Here is a 17,485-nt window from a genome sequence, read left to right as displayed (position 1 = left end):
GGAAATTAGTGTTGGGGTTCGGGGACTCTCGTCAGTCTCTGCCAATTAAAGACTCCTAATGATATGGTCTCTTCTTTCTGCTCTGTAATTTTATATAAATAATAAAATGGTGCACCAAAACTATGAGAAAAACTGCATTTGTAGTGTCAAATTGACTACCTGACTTAAATGCTAAGTTCGTATTTGAGAAAACTCAAACCAGCACTGATGAATTATCTAATTATTATGTTTATTTCATTTCATGTAGGGTATAAGGGCTTTCTTTTTTCTGAAATGCAAGCCCTTCTTGAAAATCTCACCTGAGGCTGTGCATGGTGTCTTACACCTGTAATCCCAGCACTTTGGGACACCAAGGTGAGCGGATCACCTGGGGTCGGGAGTTCAAGACCAGCCTGGCCAACATGACGAAACCCCATCTCTACTTATGAATACAAAAATGAGCTGAGCATGGTGGCACATGCCTGTAATCCCAGCTACTTGGGAGGCTGAGGCACGAGAATCGCTTGAACCTAGGAGTGGAGGTTGCAGTGAGCCGAGATTGCGTCACTGCACTCTAGCCTGGGTGACAGAGTGAGACTGTCAAAAAAATAAAAAAGAAAAGAAAATTGTCTTGAGTGCAGACCACCATACTTTTTACTTTATTTACTTCTATATTCTGCCTCTACTAAAAATACGGGTGTGGTGGCGGGCACCTGTAATTCCAGTTACTCAGAAGGCTGAGGCAGGAGAATCGCTTGATTCTCTGAGTTGTACAGCACATCAAGTGATGGAATACACCTCTAATATCATGGCATGTTTGTCTTTTGGTTAGTTTGCCTGATTTTAGTCTCGTGATGGATGAAATACCACTTTACATCCCAGATTTGTAATTATGTGGTATACTTTAAATGACAGAGCGAAAGGCAAAAAGTAATGTCTCTTCTGATGATCATCTCTTCTCCTGACTCCTGCCACTTTGGGTGTGTACGTACGCTATAAACCCAGAGCACATACACACCCAGAGTTTTTCTTTGTGGCTGTCACTTTTGACACCTTATTAGAACCCAAAGACACTTTCTTTTAGCAAAGAATAAAACACCTTCTCACATATGGTATTAAGTACCTTTGTGCCATTCCAAATAAGCTTGCCAACCAATTTAGATTTGTTTTCTATCCTTAGAATATCCTAATGCTTCAGAAAAATAAGGATTTAGTTCTTACTGGAAGAAATTGACTTCACTTTCAACTTGATATTTAAGATTACAGTTGTCAGCATTTGTCCCATCTGCTTGTTTTAAGGGACATAACAGTTAAAAGGACTTCACTTAATGCTGTATAAGTTAGTGATCTGAATAAAACTGTTGGCAAAGGATCTCCACTTTATATTAAATGCTGGATTAATCACACAGGTCAAGCTTTCAAAATTCTAGTTGTGAAGCTTGTGTTCTGAATGTAGCAGCACTATATATCCTTACTTTCAGAAGCTGTATTGTGATCCATGGTTTCAGACGCATATTTCAAATCCGAAAATTTTACCTGGTAAGTAAGGTTTATCATACCTTTTTTAAAAAATTAAATATTTTTTAAATAGTAGAGGCAGGGTCTTGCTGTGTTGCTCAGGCTGGTCTCGAACTCCTGGCCTCGAGCAGTCCTCCTGCCTTGGCCTCCCAAAAGTTCTGGGATCATAGGCATGAGCCACCTCGCCTGGCCTGGTACGTTTTTATCAGAAAGATTCAACCTTGCTCCAGGTTTGTGTGAAAACAGTTTTGCTTTTGTTTTTAAACCAGAGCCACATAGATCTTTCCATCTTCTGTATAGGTCAGTGTTACTTGTTTCTGTTAATAATACTATTTCAAAGTCCCCTGGCATTTTAAGATGGGCTGTCCGCTTGAGGCTTGGGCATGAGAGTTAAGCCAGATACTGACTTCATTTTCTATCTTTTGGGGTCTTGTTATCCTATGTGATGGTAATGGTGGTTGTTTAATTGTGACTGCTTTAGACTTGAGTATCTGTTCATCAGTCCATTCATTCAACAAATAGTTTATGAGTTCCTACTGTGTGCAGGCTTCTCTGCCAGGGGCCTGCCAATGGTAATCAAAAACTTGACTTGGCTTCTGCCCTTCTAGAATGTGTAGTCTGATGGGGAGAGAAGTATTAATCAAATACTTGCATACACAAAAAGTAAAATTAAAACCTTGGAAAGTGGTGCAAAAGAAAAGTTTCATACTGCCATGAGAGATGGCTGACCTCGCCTCGTGAGGGAATTAGGAGGAGAAGGAGGATCCCCTGGGGAAATGTTTGGTTTGAGTACTGAAGTACAAGTAGGAGTTAACCTAAGAAAGGTGGTGGACTTCAGGAATATATAGTAGATCCATCATGTGCAAAGGGTCTGTGGCAGGAGGGAATTTTATATGTTTTCAAGAAATTGCAAGAAGATCAAGGTGGCTGGAACACAGAGAAAGGGTATATATGTGGGGGCAGGGGATCAATAAAAGGCTGCTGATTTAGCCAGAACCCAGACAGTATAGTGCCTTTTAAGTAATGTTAAGAATTTTTATCCTTTTTCTAAGAGTAGTGAGAAGCCAGTGGAGGATTTTCAGCATATGATGGGAGATCACTGGTGTTGTAGTGTAAAGAGCTTTTTAGGCCAGTTTCAAGACTATTAATAGTGTCCTTATGAGGCGTGAGTGTAGCCTGACTAGGGAGTTAAGATTTTAAGAACTCAAATGGATTTAGAGAATGAGGAAGAAGGCAACATGGAGGATGATGCCTGGGTTTGTAGCCTGCACAGCTGAATGAATGATAAAACCTAATTTTGGAAAAGGAAATCTCAGCGTTTTGGCTTTTGTTAGAGGAATTCTTCTTTATACAGAACTTAAAATCTTTTGTGGTGATCTGTACTTTAATCATAATTCTAGATAGTGGCCAGTTTTCTTTATTTGCCTCTGGTATTGTTGCCTTTATTATTTAATGAACTACTGGGCTCAGTTATCTATGGAGGTTTGCCTTTTTATGTCTTTTTTGAATGTTTGTAGGGTTATTTTCTTAAAATGTTTTCTTATGAAATATGCAATAATATTTGAAGCGTATACAAATTACACAAATTAAGCGTATACAATTACACAAATTAAAGAATAGTAACGAACTGAATATTCATGTAACTACCACTGATTTTTTTTTTTTTTTTAAGAGACAAGGTCTCTGTCTGTCACCCAGGCTGGAGGACAGTGATGTGATCATAGGTCACTGCAGCCTCAAACTCCTGAGCTCAAGTGATCCTCCCATCTCAGCCTCCTGAGTAGTTAAGACTACAGGCATACCCACCTAATTTTTTTATTTTTTGTAGAGATAGGGTTTTGCTCTGTTACCGCAGGCTGGTTGAACTCCTGGGCTCAAGTGATCCTCCCACTTCAACCTCTCCAAGTGCTGAAAGTGGAAAGATTATAGACGTGAGCCACCATGCCTGGCCTCCAATCTTAAGAAATAGAATATCACCAATTTCCTAGAGATTCCCTGTGGGACCAATCCCAATTGTATTTCCCACCTTAACTTCTGGTAACCACAACTCTAAATTTTGTGTCAGTCATTACTTTTCCATATAGTTTTACCATTCGTGCATATATCTCAAGTTTAGTTTTTAGCTTTGCTTGCTTTTGGACTTTATGTAATGGAATCATACTATATGGTTCTTCTATTACTTGTTTCTTTTGATTTTAAAAAGATTTATCCATGATGATGCATAGAGTTGTAGATTGTTCTTTTCTGTCCTGCAGTGTACTATCCCGTTGTCTGAATATAGTGCTGTTTGTTTATCTGTTGTTCTGTGGAACCACTAATAAATGGTTTCCAGTTTGGGCTATTAAGAAAATGCTGCTGCAGATATCACTGTACATGTTTCATGGTGTACTTGTGCAACTTTTTGGTTAAGCCCTATACCTAGGAATGGAATTTCTGGGATCAGGGGACAGTGATATGTTAGCCTTTAATGGGCAGTGTCAAACTGTTTTCCAAAGTGGTTGTACCAATTTATTTCAACTTATACTTTAACCAGCAATGTATAAGAATATTCCTGATTCCACCTTCATGCCAACACTTATATGGTTCAAATTTTAAGATTTGACAATCTGAAGGGGTATGAAATAGTTTCTGTTATAATTTTAATTTGCATTTTCCTAATTACTAGTGAAGCTGAGCATCTTTTCATGTGTTTATGAGCCATTGGTGTTTCCTCTACTATGAAATGTCTGTCTATTGTATCCCCTGTTTTTCAGTAGGACTTCCTTTCTTTTTGATTTATAGGATTCTTCCAGTATTCTGGATACTAGTCCTTTATTGGTTAAATATGTTGCAAATATTTTCTTCCAGTTTATAGTTTATGTTTCAGTCTCCTTGTAGTATTTTCATAAACAGAAGTTTTTAATCTCAATGCTGTAGAATTTCTCAGTATGTTCCTTTATGGATGTGCTTTTGGTTCTTGTTTAAGAAAGTTTTTATGATTTGAATGTTATAAAGATATTCTCCTGTAGTATCTTCTAAAATTTTTATTCTTTTGCATTTTGCATTTAAGTCCTTAGTCCACCTGGAATAGATTTTTTATATGTTATGAAATAGGGGATCCAGTTTCATTTTTCCCATATGGATAACTGTATCCTGGCTTCATTTATTAAATAGTCTATCCTTTCCTCATACATCCTGCAGTGCTCACTCTCATAAATAAAGTTAACATGTTTGTGTGGATCTGTTTCTAGGCTGTCTGTTCAGCCCCACTGATTTACTTGTCTATCATGCGCTAGTACCATACTTTCTTAATTACTGTAGCTTTATATCTTAGAATCAGCTTGTCAAGTTCCATGAAAAACATTTTGATTGGAATTGCTTTGAATCTGTTAATCAGTTTGGAGAGACTAAAACATTTTGTGACTCTTTCCAGTAATATGGTATGACTCTCTATTTAAGTTTTCTTTAATGTCTTTCAATAAAATTTTATAATTTTTTTCCATTAAAGGCTTACACATTTTTTGTTGGATTTATTGCTTGATAAAAATGATACCTTTTTAAAAAAAATTATTTGTAAACTGCCTGTTTAAAGTACAGTCATGCATTGCTTAATGATAGGGATACATTCTGAGAAATGCGTCATTAGGCAGTTTTATTATCTGAACATCATAGATTGCACTTACACAAACCTAGATGGCATGGTCTACTATACACGTAGGCTCTGTGGTGTAGCCTATTGCTCCTAGGCTACAAACCTGTACAGCATGTGACCGTCCTGATTACTGTAGACTGTTGTAACACAGTGGTATTTGTATATCTCAACATATCTAAATATGGAAAAGGTACAGTAAAATTAGAATATTATACTCTTATGGGACCACCATATGCAGTTCATCTTTGACCACAATGTTATTATGTGGCACGTTAACATATATAAAAATGTAATTCACTTTTAAAAATTGATTTCATACCCAGCTACCTTGCCAGACTCTACTATTAACTCTTATTTATCATTTCTGTCCAGTTTTCTATATGGGCAGTAGTAATGCAAGTAATGACAGTTTGGTTTCTTCCTTTCCAGTCTTTATATTCTTCATTTCTTTTTCTTTTTCATTTTGTTGCACTGGTCTAGGCCCTCCAGTACAATCCTGAATAGATATGGTGGTAATATATTTATCTTGTTCTTTATCTTTAAGAAAATGCTTTCAACATTTTACCATTAAATATGATATTTGCTTTTGTAGATAGCCTTTATCAAGTTAAGAAAGATTCATGTTATTCTTAGTTTGCAAAGAGTTTTTTATTCTAAATAGTTTTGAATTTTATTGCATTTTTTCCCTCATCCTTGGGATGATCTTAAAAATTTTCTCCTTTAATTTGTTAATGTAATGAATGGCATGTGTAAAATTTCAAACAAATTCAGCCTTGCATTTCTGGGATAAACCTGTCTTGATTATGATGTATTGTTTAAACATGATGCCGGATTTGGCTTGCAAACTCTTTGGGTGCCTACGGTCAGGAGGAGGGTATGTATGGGAGGAGGGGAGATTGGCCTATAATTTCCCATTGTTGTACTGTCCTTTCCTGATAAAATGACTTAGACAGAAGGGCATTGCCTTTTCTGTTCTCTGAAGCAGTGCATGTATTATTGAAATGATACATTCCTTGAATCTTCAGTAGCATTCACCAAAAACAAAACAAAACAAAACAAAAACGCCATTGTGGCTTTCTTTATGGGAAAATTCTTAACCATTTATTCAGATTTTCTAATTGTTACAGGACTTTTCTGGTTCTTTATTTCTCTGAATCAGTTTTCATAGGTTTTATTTTTCCAAAATTTTGTCCATTTCTTCTAAATTTTCAAAGTTTCTGGCATAGAGTTGTTTTTATTTGCTCTTATCTGTTTTCTCCACAGATCTGTAATTGTTGTCTTTTACATTCCTAATATTCGTGCTGTCTCTCTCTTTTTTTAAAAAATTATTTTTGTAAGGGGTATATTTGATTAGCTAATTTTTTTTTTTCCTTGAGACGGAGTCTCATTCTGGTGCCCAGGCTGGAGTGCAGTGGCATGATCTCTGCTCACTGCAACCTCTGCCTCCTGGGTTCAAGCGATTCTCCTGTCTCAGCCTCCCGAGTAGCTGGGATTACAGGCACCCGCCACCACGCCCAGCTAATTTTTCTATTTTTAGTAGAGATGGGGTTTCACCATGTTGGTCAGGCTGGTCTCGAACTCCTTAACTCAGGTGATCCACCCACCTTGGTCTCCCGAAGTGCTGGGATTACAGGTGTGAGCCACCATGCCCGACCCATTTCACACTCTTGATCCTCTCTCTGTTTGTCTTCTATTTCATTACTTTTGCTTTTACCTGTATCGTTTTATTTCATCTACATCTTGGAAGTTTGTTAGATTCTGCACATAGATGTTAGTAACTTACTAACATTGACCCTTTCTTCATTTAAAACTAAATTTTCTTTCAAGTATCTGCTTTATTTTCCTCTCACAGGTTTGGAAATGTACTGAATTTTCATTACTGTTTCATTCCACGTATTTTCTCATTTTACTCATGAAATTTTGGAAATGTTTCTCCTTTCCAAGCATATAGATTTTTATAGGAAAGTTTTTGTTATTGATTTCTAACTTAATTGCATTTCTGCTAGAGAATTATATCATTGTTTTGAAATTGGTTGAGATTAGTTTTATGTCTAGAATGGTCTCAGTTTTCATTCACTTTTGGTTTTAGTCTTAAAAGTAATGTTGATTTTCGAATTGTTAGCTGCTGTGCTTCATGTCTGTCCATTGGATGAAACTTGTTGGGCTGTTTATTTTTTGTGTCTTTACTGATATATTTTGTCTTTTTCGTCTGTCTGTTTTGAATTGAAAGAGATGTGTGAAAATCTCGTATGTTGTCAGTCTTGTCAGTTTCTTCCTGTAGACCAATCAGTTTTTACTTTATATTTTGAGGCATGTTATTTGGTGTTATTAGTTAGTTTATAATTGTTTTATCTTCTTGGTTGGTTAAAATGTATCACTAATAATGCTTTTTGCCTTACCATCTATTCTGTCTGATAGTGACATGGCTATCCCAGCTTTCTTTTGATTAGTATTGGCCTGGAATATCTTCTTGTCCTTGGAGGATTTAATTTTTGTGAACATCTCTTCAATAAACCTTTGATGACTGGCTTCTAGTAAATTCAAACCTAACTACAAAAATCTTACATTTTGTATGTGTGAAAAATATGCTCTGAACATATGATGCAAAGCTGTGATGAATCAGTAATTTGGGAACCAGTTGTGACTTTAGATGTTTTTGGGTTTTTGGTCTTGTCGTTATGCAGGTGGACATGTTTGGGTTCTCTAAGTCATGTGTTTCTGTCTTTGATTCCCTACTCCACATTGACTCCGTCAGCAAATCCTTCTAATTCTTCCTATTCAATCCCTTTCATATAAATCCCTCTTTTTGGTCTCACCACCTTTTTTTGAATTCAGGCCTCTATTTCCTCATCTCTTGCTACAGTGTCCTCCCTGTTGTCCTTGCCACCACAGTCTCACTCCACGTCTTGTTTCTTTCCTGTAGTAATGCCAGTCTGACAGTTCTGAAATGCCATTTTGGATGTGGCTGTCTTCTTCGAAGTTCTTTTTTTTTTTTTTTTTTTTTTTTAAGCTCTCTTTCTGAGGTCTTCCTGAATGCTCTGATCACTCCGATTTTGGTGATGGGGATTTCACTCATCTACCACTGCTACTGTGAGATAGGCTGGAGGATGTACTGTGTCGCCTTTTCCTTTCCTTCCTTGTTGGAGTATACTCATCTTTTTCCTTCTTGTCTTTGGAGCTAGATTCCAGTTTTTCCTTGTCTTTCTTGTCTCTTTCTCATTCTCCTTCTAACTCTTTCTCGTGTTGAAGATGTTTATCTCTGTAGTGTTCTACTTGCTCCTAAAAACTCTGGCCTGGTTTTTTAGGTCTTTTTCCAAAATTCCAATTCATCCTGAAACTTCATGACTTTGAGCTCAATTTCACAAAGTTTGGCTTGTTTTTCCTAGCTCATTTCCGAGTACTTAGAGAACTTGGACTCAGTCATTTCTTCTTTGATTGGATTAGAGTACAGATGATGTTCTTCAGATTCGGAACTCTGAGTATCCTCTTCATCGTCACTTTCTTCTTCTTGATTTTGATTTTGTTTTTCTTCTGATTCTTCATGCTGGTCAAATAACTCCCATTTTGAAGTTGTAACAACCTGTGCTTCCAATTCAGATTCGTCCACAGCTTCCCATTTTGATGGGGCAACTTTAAATATGGGTTCCTTCTTCTTTGAGTCTTCAGTTGCATCCAAAGGCACTCCATCAAGATCATCATCAGGACTTTTTATAGGGATTTCCATCAAGATCATCAATGGGAGTAGCATCAATAGGAATTCCATCTACATCTTCCAGAGGTGCACCATCAAGCTCTTCCTTGATAGAAGCACCATCAAGGTTATCTGGTACATCTTCTGTTTCCTTTTCTACAATAATATATACAAGCCCTAAGAAAATATTTTTTAGTTTAATTAAAAATGGTTCTGGATAATTTGCCCAATCTTCACATGCTCTGAAGCTTACATTGTGTCTGACTTATCATATAACTGTCTGAGGGTCCAGATGCATCCATATGTGCATTTGAAGATCCAAATGAATGAACATCTGACAATCTTGTCTTTGAACTGGTCTCCTCAGAAGTTCTTGATGGTTTGCCTACAGGACAAAAGCCTAAATGCCTGAGCTGAGCTGAATTCCAGACCCTCTGCATCTTTCTCCTCATTTTCTAAGCTTAATCCCTCATTCTTGCTGATCAGGCACCACCCCCCCCCGCCCCACTGCCGCACCCTACCCCGACAAGTAGATGTACTCACTATTTCCCAAATTTGCCATAAACTGCAGCTTTTTTTTTTGTTTTGGTACATTCCATTTTCTCTACCATATTTATTACATTTTGCTTTAAGCTTTCTCTAACGACCACAACTAAGTCATCTCTGCATTGTAAGACTTGAAGTTAACACTGACATCACTCCTCTTGGTGATGACTATCTGTAATGCAGCCAGTCATGGAACTGAAAAGTCTTGCAAAATCTTCTCTTTTGTAAGCCTTTATTTTGTGGATTAATTCCCCCCTGCGCTGTCACTGCTGTGTGATTGCTTAGTCGATACCCGCAAATTCACTTATAAATGAGGACCCTCCTACTCTGAAGCAGGCTAGAGGGCTTAAAAGTTGTCCTTTAAATCTGATTGAAATCTGCTTTCTTCACATTAATTTCAATTCTGTATCCATATAGAATAAGTTCTCTTTTCAAATGTCTGCCTTCAGCTATCTGGAGGATTGATTACTATTGCATCCTTTCTCAGTCTTCCAGATCAACCTCTTCTGCCTTATTCTTATAGGTCCAAATTTCCAACTCTTTGTCCATTTTGGTCTCTTTTTGGGCACACTACTTTGTCACTGTCCCTCAACCCCTCCCTTTATTTATTGTTTTGGTCCAGACCCTTTTAAAGTATCCTCCAGTTTAAATATAATACTTCAGGTTTGACCAGAGAGAAGCTATTGCTTTTGGTTTTTGTGAATATTACTTTGTCAGCCATCTACTTATCATAGGAAACCTTAACTCACTATATTCTTAGTTTATGACTAGCTGAAACTCTTCATATTCGTCTTTAAGTATAATTCTTCTTCTGTGCTAGCTAGTTCACAATCTTTACATTTGTCCCAGTTTAGTTTCACCTTGTTAGATTCGGCATATCCCATCCACCTGTTACAAACTTTTTGGAACTGGAATCTGTCACCTAGGTTATTTCTTGATCTTTTACACCTTTGTAACACTGTTTGTAAACTTGACTCCTGAAATCTAATGAGCAATCATTTTTTGGAGCAAGCACAAGGTTAGGCACTGTGGAACTAAAGAAGAATTAGATACGGCTTCTGGCTTTAAGGAATTAGAATGAACATTCTGTGATTTCACCTAAGACAGTGAGTAGAATGTTGAATGAGGAAGGCTGAGGTCAGAACTTTGTACTCTTCCACTAGATACCTTCCTTCAGGTGGAAATCAGTCTCACCTCCAAGGTCAAATGTCAGTCTAGACAACTATATAATCATACACCCATACTTTGTATTTTGTCCATAAAGAGACCGTAGGAGATTGTCATATGTTTTGTTAAAATCCAGACACAATCTTTGCACAGGATTCCCAGGTGCGGGCTAGTCCAAGGGATGGCATCAGTTTGTGAATCCATAGTAACTTCTGGGGATCACCTACTTCATCCCTTATCTGCCTATATCGCATAGTTTGAGTTCATGGTCTATGGTTTCATCATTTTCCTTCTTTTCAAAAGTTAAGGAAGACACATTTGCCTCTTACCTGTCTTCTGTGTGGATATTCGAGGCTAGGTATATTGTTCTGATTCCCTCTTCAGTTATTCTGTGATCAGCAGAACACCTTTGTCATTAGTATTAATCTATATCACAGTTTCCCCTTCTATAATAATAGATATGATCTTGTACTTTCTGGGCATTTTTCCTCTTTCCTTGTCATGATTAGTTTATTGAACAGACTGACAGCCCTTGGTGAAACTGGCAAAAGCAAGTTCCTTCCTGGAACTTCTGAGATGTAGTCTGGCTCAAACCAGGCCCTGATCATTCTGTCATCTTAAGCCATGGTCCACAAAGCCAAATCCTGTTTCTGATTTGGGAAGGCTGAGGTCAGAAAGCTGTCCCCTGCCATTAGAAATGTAGCGAGGCCATAGAGTATTATGGTTAAGAGTATGGGCTCTGGAGCCAGCTGGCAGCTTCAGATCTCAGCTCTGTCTGTATGGCCTTGAACAAGCCATTTAAACTCTCTGTGCTTCTGCTATCCATAAAATGGGGGAGAATTAGGAAAATTAGATGAGCTAACACATGCAATTTGTTTAGAACATGTTAACACAGAGTAAGTGGTCAATAATATTTGCTAAGAACAAAGCTCCATTGATGCGATGCTTGTTTAACAATAGCATTGGCTGAATCAGGCAATCAGTCCATAACAATAATAGCTAGCATTTATCAAGGGTTTACTGCATAGCAGGCATTGTGCTAAGTGCTTTATAGAGATTATCTCATTTGATGATCTCACAAGCCCCATATGAATTTGGGTTATGTCCTCATTTTCTTATCACCCCAGGTTATGAATAGGGAAACTGAGGCTCAGAGAGATAAAGTTAACTTAATCTCAGGCTGCGTGACTTCAGAGCCTGAGCTCTTAACCTCCTTGCTGTGGTCAGTCAGTCATTTGCTGACTTCCAGAACACGTGACCTCCTGATAAACACAGGACATTTTCTTGGTGAAGCAGCCAATGTGGAGCATTTAGTCTGGTTGTGGAGACAAGACAAGATACGCAGAGGGCAGAATTCGAGGACTGCTGAGCAAGCCCTGGCCCCGTTGCAAGAGGCATATTGATTCAAAGAAGGGGATCCCAGGCTGGTCTGCAAGCTTAGTGGAGTAAAAGTCTTGAACAGGGAACTAAAGATGGGTGGGATCTGACCAGGCACGGAAAGAAAGCAGGGAGATGTGCTAGGTAGGGACACAACTTGAGGCACATCCCAAAGTAAAAACAATTGTTCTGGGTCTGGAAGCAGTGATAAACCGGTCACATTGGTGGAGCAGCTACGTATTGAGATATATAGAATATATTAGGGAATTGGGGAGATGGAACTAAGTCTGCGGATGTAAAAGTTGCAAGCTAGTGGCCCTTGGGTCACTTTTGGCTCTCAGTGAGTTTTTAAAGACTTTAAATTGGTTGTCAACACTTAAAAATTGGAAGATTTTGTGTAAAAGTCTGGATTTACAGCTGCTCTTGAAATAACGGAAGTTCTGGCAGTTGCTGGGCCCACATCCCCACATGGTAACAATTGGCTAGAACTGGGGCCAGCTGTCTCCATTATGTGGGACAAGTGCCCTCCATTCTGCCACAGACCCCCACCTGCCTGCTAGACTCCATCTGTTTGGCTTCTGGGGGCAGCAGTTTGTGGCCTTGGCCTAATGTGTTACTGGATCAAAGGACCTGCACTTTTTTCCTGCCAAACTGCAGGTCCCATGCAAGCAGGAGCCATGTTTTTCTTGTGCAATGCTGTATAGCTGGGGCCTAGAAAAATGCCCAGCAAATACTGGGCACTCAATAAATGTGGCACCTGGATGGCAGCAGTGACTGTATTATAGTGGAATCAATTTTGGAAGCTGCAGCGGGGTTCTAGAATGCTTAGGGGAAAACAGACTGGGGCACGCACCATTCGACCTGGTGGCTCATGTTGAACCCTGTTCTAAAGGCACACTGTGGATGACCATTAAGCAGCAAATAGGCTGCTTATAAAGCAGAGAACAATCTGTGTTTGTGTCGAGGAAAAAACTGCTGGCCATGCAGTGCTCTGTTTCCAGCTCCCCTCACTGACGTGGATGGCAGCCCTGTTGTTGTTTTCTTTGGACACGTACTAAACAATAGGAATAGAAAATGCATAAGGAAGGCTTATGGCACATACTTATTTGCCTCACTCAGCAGGACAACAACATGACAAAGATCACAGCCACAGCTCTGGGCTCTGTGTGTTTTAGCAAAAACCTGTAAAACCGAGTTGCTTTCGACTAGGGATATGATCTTCCTAGTTGCTGATGGCAGCTCTTCTCCATGGTTTAGCCTGTGTTCTTGTTTTGTTTATTTATTTATTTCCCTTTCTTCTGCACTTGGTATTCCTCCAGGCTCCATCTGAATGTGCCTTGCCATCGGGAGCACTAGGAAAGAAGAAAGTCAAACTGCCTCTCCCTCAGGCTCAGGCTTTGGAAAATCAAAGCCGAGCAGAGGCAGCTCTTCTCTGCCTGCAGCAGGGTCAGCAATTTGTGTAATGTTTTCCCTGTCGGCTTATCTCTGCTGATTTCTTCTGTTTTTGAGCAAGGGAATGAAGAGTTGTATCATTGCTGCTGCCTTTTTAAGCAGGTGGGGTCTGCAGCTGTGATCAAAGCCAAGCTCTGTGGTCCCTGCTGACAGCATTCCCTGCTTTTTTGTAAACTGTTCCTTCTAGGGCTGGATTTGTCTCAGTGGAATGAGGTGACTCCAAGAAAAAAAACCACCCAGACTCCCTGACAGGGAATGAAAGGAGCAAAGCCCTTATATCTCCCGCCCCACGCAGGAAGCATTTTGATAGCGTCGTTTGAATCGAGCCATAATTAGGCTTTTGCATCCAGTTCTTGTAGGAACATGAAATGCTAGGCAGCCAACAGGTTTGGTTCTGGCAACCATCTCTCTGTGGAGGATTAAGTTGTACTGTGTATTCCTATATTTAGTAAAATAGTATCTCAGAGACCCTTTTTCATTCTTATTTTTGGTAATCAGTAATTTTTGTAGATAGTAATTTGGGTCTGATTGGGACATGTTGGCAACTGTTCAGTTCTAATTATAGGAGTGTTTTTGCCAGTAAGTCTTGAGGACAGAGTGAATGTAGGATTTTAAAAAGGTATCCCGCAAATAGTTGAGTCCTAATTGTTGAGGGTCATGATCACTATAATAGAATATATAAGAGATTAATTGTAGCTCCCTACCTGGTACAACTATTCTAGGAGACTTAATTTGCATAAATGTTTTGTCACGGACTGGGCCCAGTGACATAGGACAGATTCTCCGGTGGTTCTGCTGGCAAATGTCATCTTCCAGCATCTTGTTCAACTTGTATGTCGGTAATCAACTCTTTAGATGGCGTCCCTGCTTCAGAGCGTGAGCCAGCACAGCATAGTGCATAGTGGGTCTGCACAGGAGGAGTTCTGGCTAATCAGGGAGGAACCCGCTGGCATGGGGCAAATGTTCGCTTCTGAACATTGGAGGAATATGAGAATTGAACCTGCTTATGTTTCTGATGAAAGGATCGGATGGGGTCGTACATATGAAAGCAATTTGGAAGCCCTCAAGTCTGATGCCATGTGGAGGATTAGTGCTTGGGTTTGTGGCTAGCCTGTGGTATACCTATGCCACTGAAGTTTCTAGGCTTCATCTTTGCCAAGCAAATTAGGGCTTTAGATTAGATCTGTGTGGTCTGATTTGGTATTCATTGCCACATGTGGCTATTTTCATTTAAATTAGTTCAAATTAAGTACAATTTAAGGTATAGTTCTTCAGTCACGCTGACATTCCGAATGCCCGACAGCCACATGGGTTTAGTGGCCACCCTATTGGACAGCACGTTTCCATCATCATGTGAAGTCCGCTGGACAACCTGAACTCAGTTATCTAGCAGGTTTCCTCCAGCTGGGGATTGATTAGACTTCAACAAAATGACTCATGAAGTCCTTAAAAGAGGCCTGTGCTTTCAGTTCCCCCTTCCCTTCCCTGGCACACCTATACCAGGGCTTGGATGTGCTGAAATCTTCCCTCCTTGTTTGCCTGGTGTCTGAGGCATGAACGCTTCCTGTGATACCTTCTGCAGTGAGTTTCTTAGAAGAGGTAAGTTGTAGAATGACACATTCCTGAGCCCTCAAATAGTTTTATCTTGTTTACCCAAAATTCTGACTTGGGCAGAATTTTCCTCCTCTTTTATTAAACCTCTAGGTCTTCCTTGTCAAGAACAAGATGACCTGTGGTCATTTTCTGTGTACATGGGACAGCCTAGGCTCAGTGTTGGGCTCAGGCAGCAGTGGTGTAGTATGAACTTGGGTAGCAGATGAAGCTTTGGAGGTGCAGGTTGTTCCACAGAGGTGGATGGACGGTACGAGAACAATGGTTTAGGGTTGGATACATCATCTGGAGACTAGCAATAGCTATATCAGAATCGATATCTAGATGGCTTTTAGAACCGGGAGCAGGGGGTCGTTGTGAGTGTCTTACGCTAAGCTTAATAGACTGGAGGTTCAAGCTGGGAAGAGGTGGAATAACTGAAAACAAGAATAAGCTAGGTCCTGCAGTTTAGGCTGTTCAGTGGTGTATAGGGTCCCCAAGGTCACCTTTCAGTGAGGCCTTCCCTAAATACTCATAAAAAATTGAACACCCCCTGGCCCAGGTGCTCCCTGGCTACCTTTTCAGTTCAATTTTTTTTTTTTTCATGGCACTAATATCATCCAGCACACTCTGTATTTTACTTAGTTTTTATTATCTATTATTATTTTAGTATTTATTATCTTATACAAGAATATAAGCTCCATGAGCACAGGAATTGATCTGTTTTGTTCGGGGCTTGAACACATAGTACTTTCAAGTATTTATTTGGCTGGGCACGGTGGCTCATGGCTGTAATCCCAGAACTTTGGGAGGCCGAGGCAGGCAGATCACCGAGGTCAGGAGTTCGAGACCAACCTGGCCAACATGGTGAAACCCTGTCTCCACTAAAATACAAAAATTAGCTGGGTGTAGCAGCACGTGCCTTTTATCCCAGCCACTCGGGGGCTCAGGCACAAGAATTGCTCGAACCCAGGAGGCGCAGGTTGCAGTGAGCTGAGATCACACCACTGTACTCCATCCTGGGTGATAGAGTGAGACTCTGTCTCCCCCAAAAAATATATATATGTGAACCATGTGATTCTGGGAGGTGGAGGTTGCAGTGTGCTGAGATCTTGCCACTGCATTCCAGCCTGGGCGACAGAAGGAAACTCTGTCTCAAAAAAAAGAATGAATGAGTGAAAACTGCAGGCCTGATGCAGTTTCAGTGCAGTCTGGAGGTAGAGCGACTCTTGGGAGGCTAGTGCCATAGAAGGAGATAAGGAAGTAACGGGCAGAGGTCTGAGGAGACAGGCAAGTGGTGGCATCTGAATGGACAGAAATAGGTTCAGGGGCAGGCATGTGGACCCTGGCTTCAGGCAAGGTCCCTGTGAAAGTTGAAGATCATGTACAATAAGGCAACTAATGGGCAGAAAGCCCAGCTTTGCAGAATCAGGGTTGTGAGATAAAATGTTTCCAAGTCTGGGCCTCAGGATCAGTCTGGCCTAGAAGAGGGGCTAAGGAAAGAACTCTTGAGCCATGTAACCATTAGAGTAGGGCCCCATGCATCTTTTTACTTAAAGCCAAGTTTGGTGAGTAAATGCGAGGTGGAGATTCATCCTCATGCTCTGGGTGCAAGAGGGATGGAGCAGAGTCAGGCTGCCCTGTACACAATGTGTGAAGTCAGCAATGCTTCACTTCAAGTTGACTCGGGAACAAGGGGACCCTCCCACCAATTCCCATCCCACAGTTTGATCAGATCCAAGAGTCCACAATATTGATAGTGAATAAAAAGTGTCAGCTGGTAATAATGACTTCATCGTAGTCACAGCTCTCTGGGGCGTTCCAGACATCATAGTGCATGTGTATTACCTGGGAGTCTTGTTAAAAAGACTCCTATTCAGAGACCTGGGATGGGGCCTGAGGTTCTGCATTTCTAAGAAGTTCCAAGATGCTGCTGCTGCTCCTGGTCTAGTGTTACGCTTTCAGAAGCAAGGCTTTATCAAGTAAAGAAACTAAATATTAGCCATTGAAGTCAATTGCCTTTATTAAAAGTATTTTAAAATTCTACTTAGATGGTCTAGGGACTGTCATTTAAGGGTATTCTGGTAGACAGATGTTTTTCACTTCAGTTTAGTTTTTGAGAGAGTATAAGCAAGCATAAAATACACTTTCCCAAGTTGGATTTTCTATGGAGGACCACTTGTCAGAACTGCTGTCATGTCTGGCTTTCAGATCCCATGTTTCCTGAGGCAGTCATTGAATACTTTAAACCCTAGTAGTCTGGGCTCCGTGGCTCATGCAAATAATCCTAGCACTCTGGGAGGCCAAGGCAGGAGGATCACTTGAGCCTAGGAGTTCTGGGCTGCCATCAACTGTGATTGCACCACTGCACTCCACCTCTCCTACTTGTAAGTAAGTGGTTCTGCATAGTGTGGTATGCGGGCACTGGGTAGGGTGTGGTATATATGCGCTGAGCCACAGATCACGCCGGACCAGGGTCAGAAGTTTGTTCTTGTGATGTGGATGAGGTGGCAGCATGTGACTCACTCTGAAGG

The 17,485-nt window shown here is 40.2% G+C and overlaps 1 protein-coding gene and 1 pseudogene across 1 annotated transcript in view; one reads left to right on the top strand and one right to left on the bottom strand.

Moving 5' to 3' along the window:
• Window positions 1-17,485, top strand: part of SHQ1 (SHQ1, H/ACA ribonucleoprotein assembly factor) — a 107,817-nt gene that overhangs the window by 69,918 nt on the left and 20,414 nt on the right. The window lies entirely within an intron of this gene.
• LOC114676114 (U2 snRNP-associated SURP motif-containing protein pseudogene) lies at window positions 7,191-14,180 on the bottom strand (annotated as a pseudogene).

This window comes from Macaca mulatta, chromosome 2, assembly GCF_049350105.2.
Source record: "Macaca mulatta isolate MMU2019108-1 chromosome 2, T2T-MMU8v2.0, whole genome shotgun sequence".
NCBI classification, from domain to species: Eukaryota; Metazoa; Chordata; class Mammalia; order Primates; family Cercopithecidae; genus Macaca; species Macaca mulatta.
This window is presented reverse-complemented; position numbering and strand designations above follow the sequence as displayed.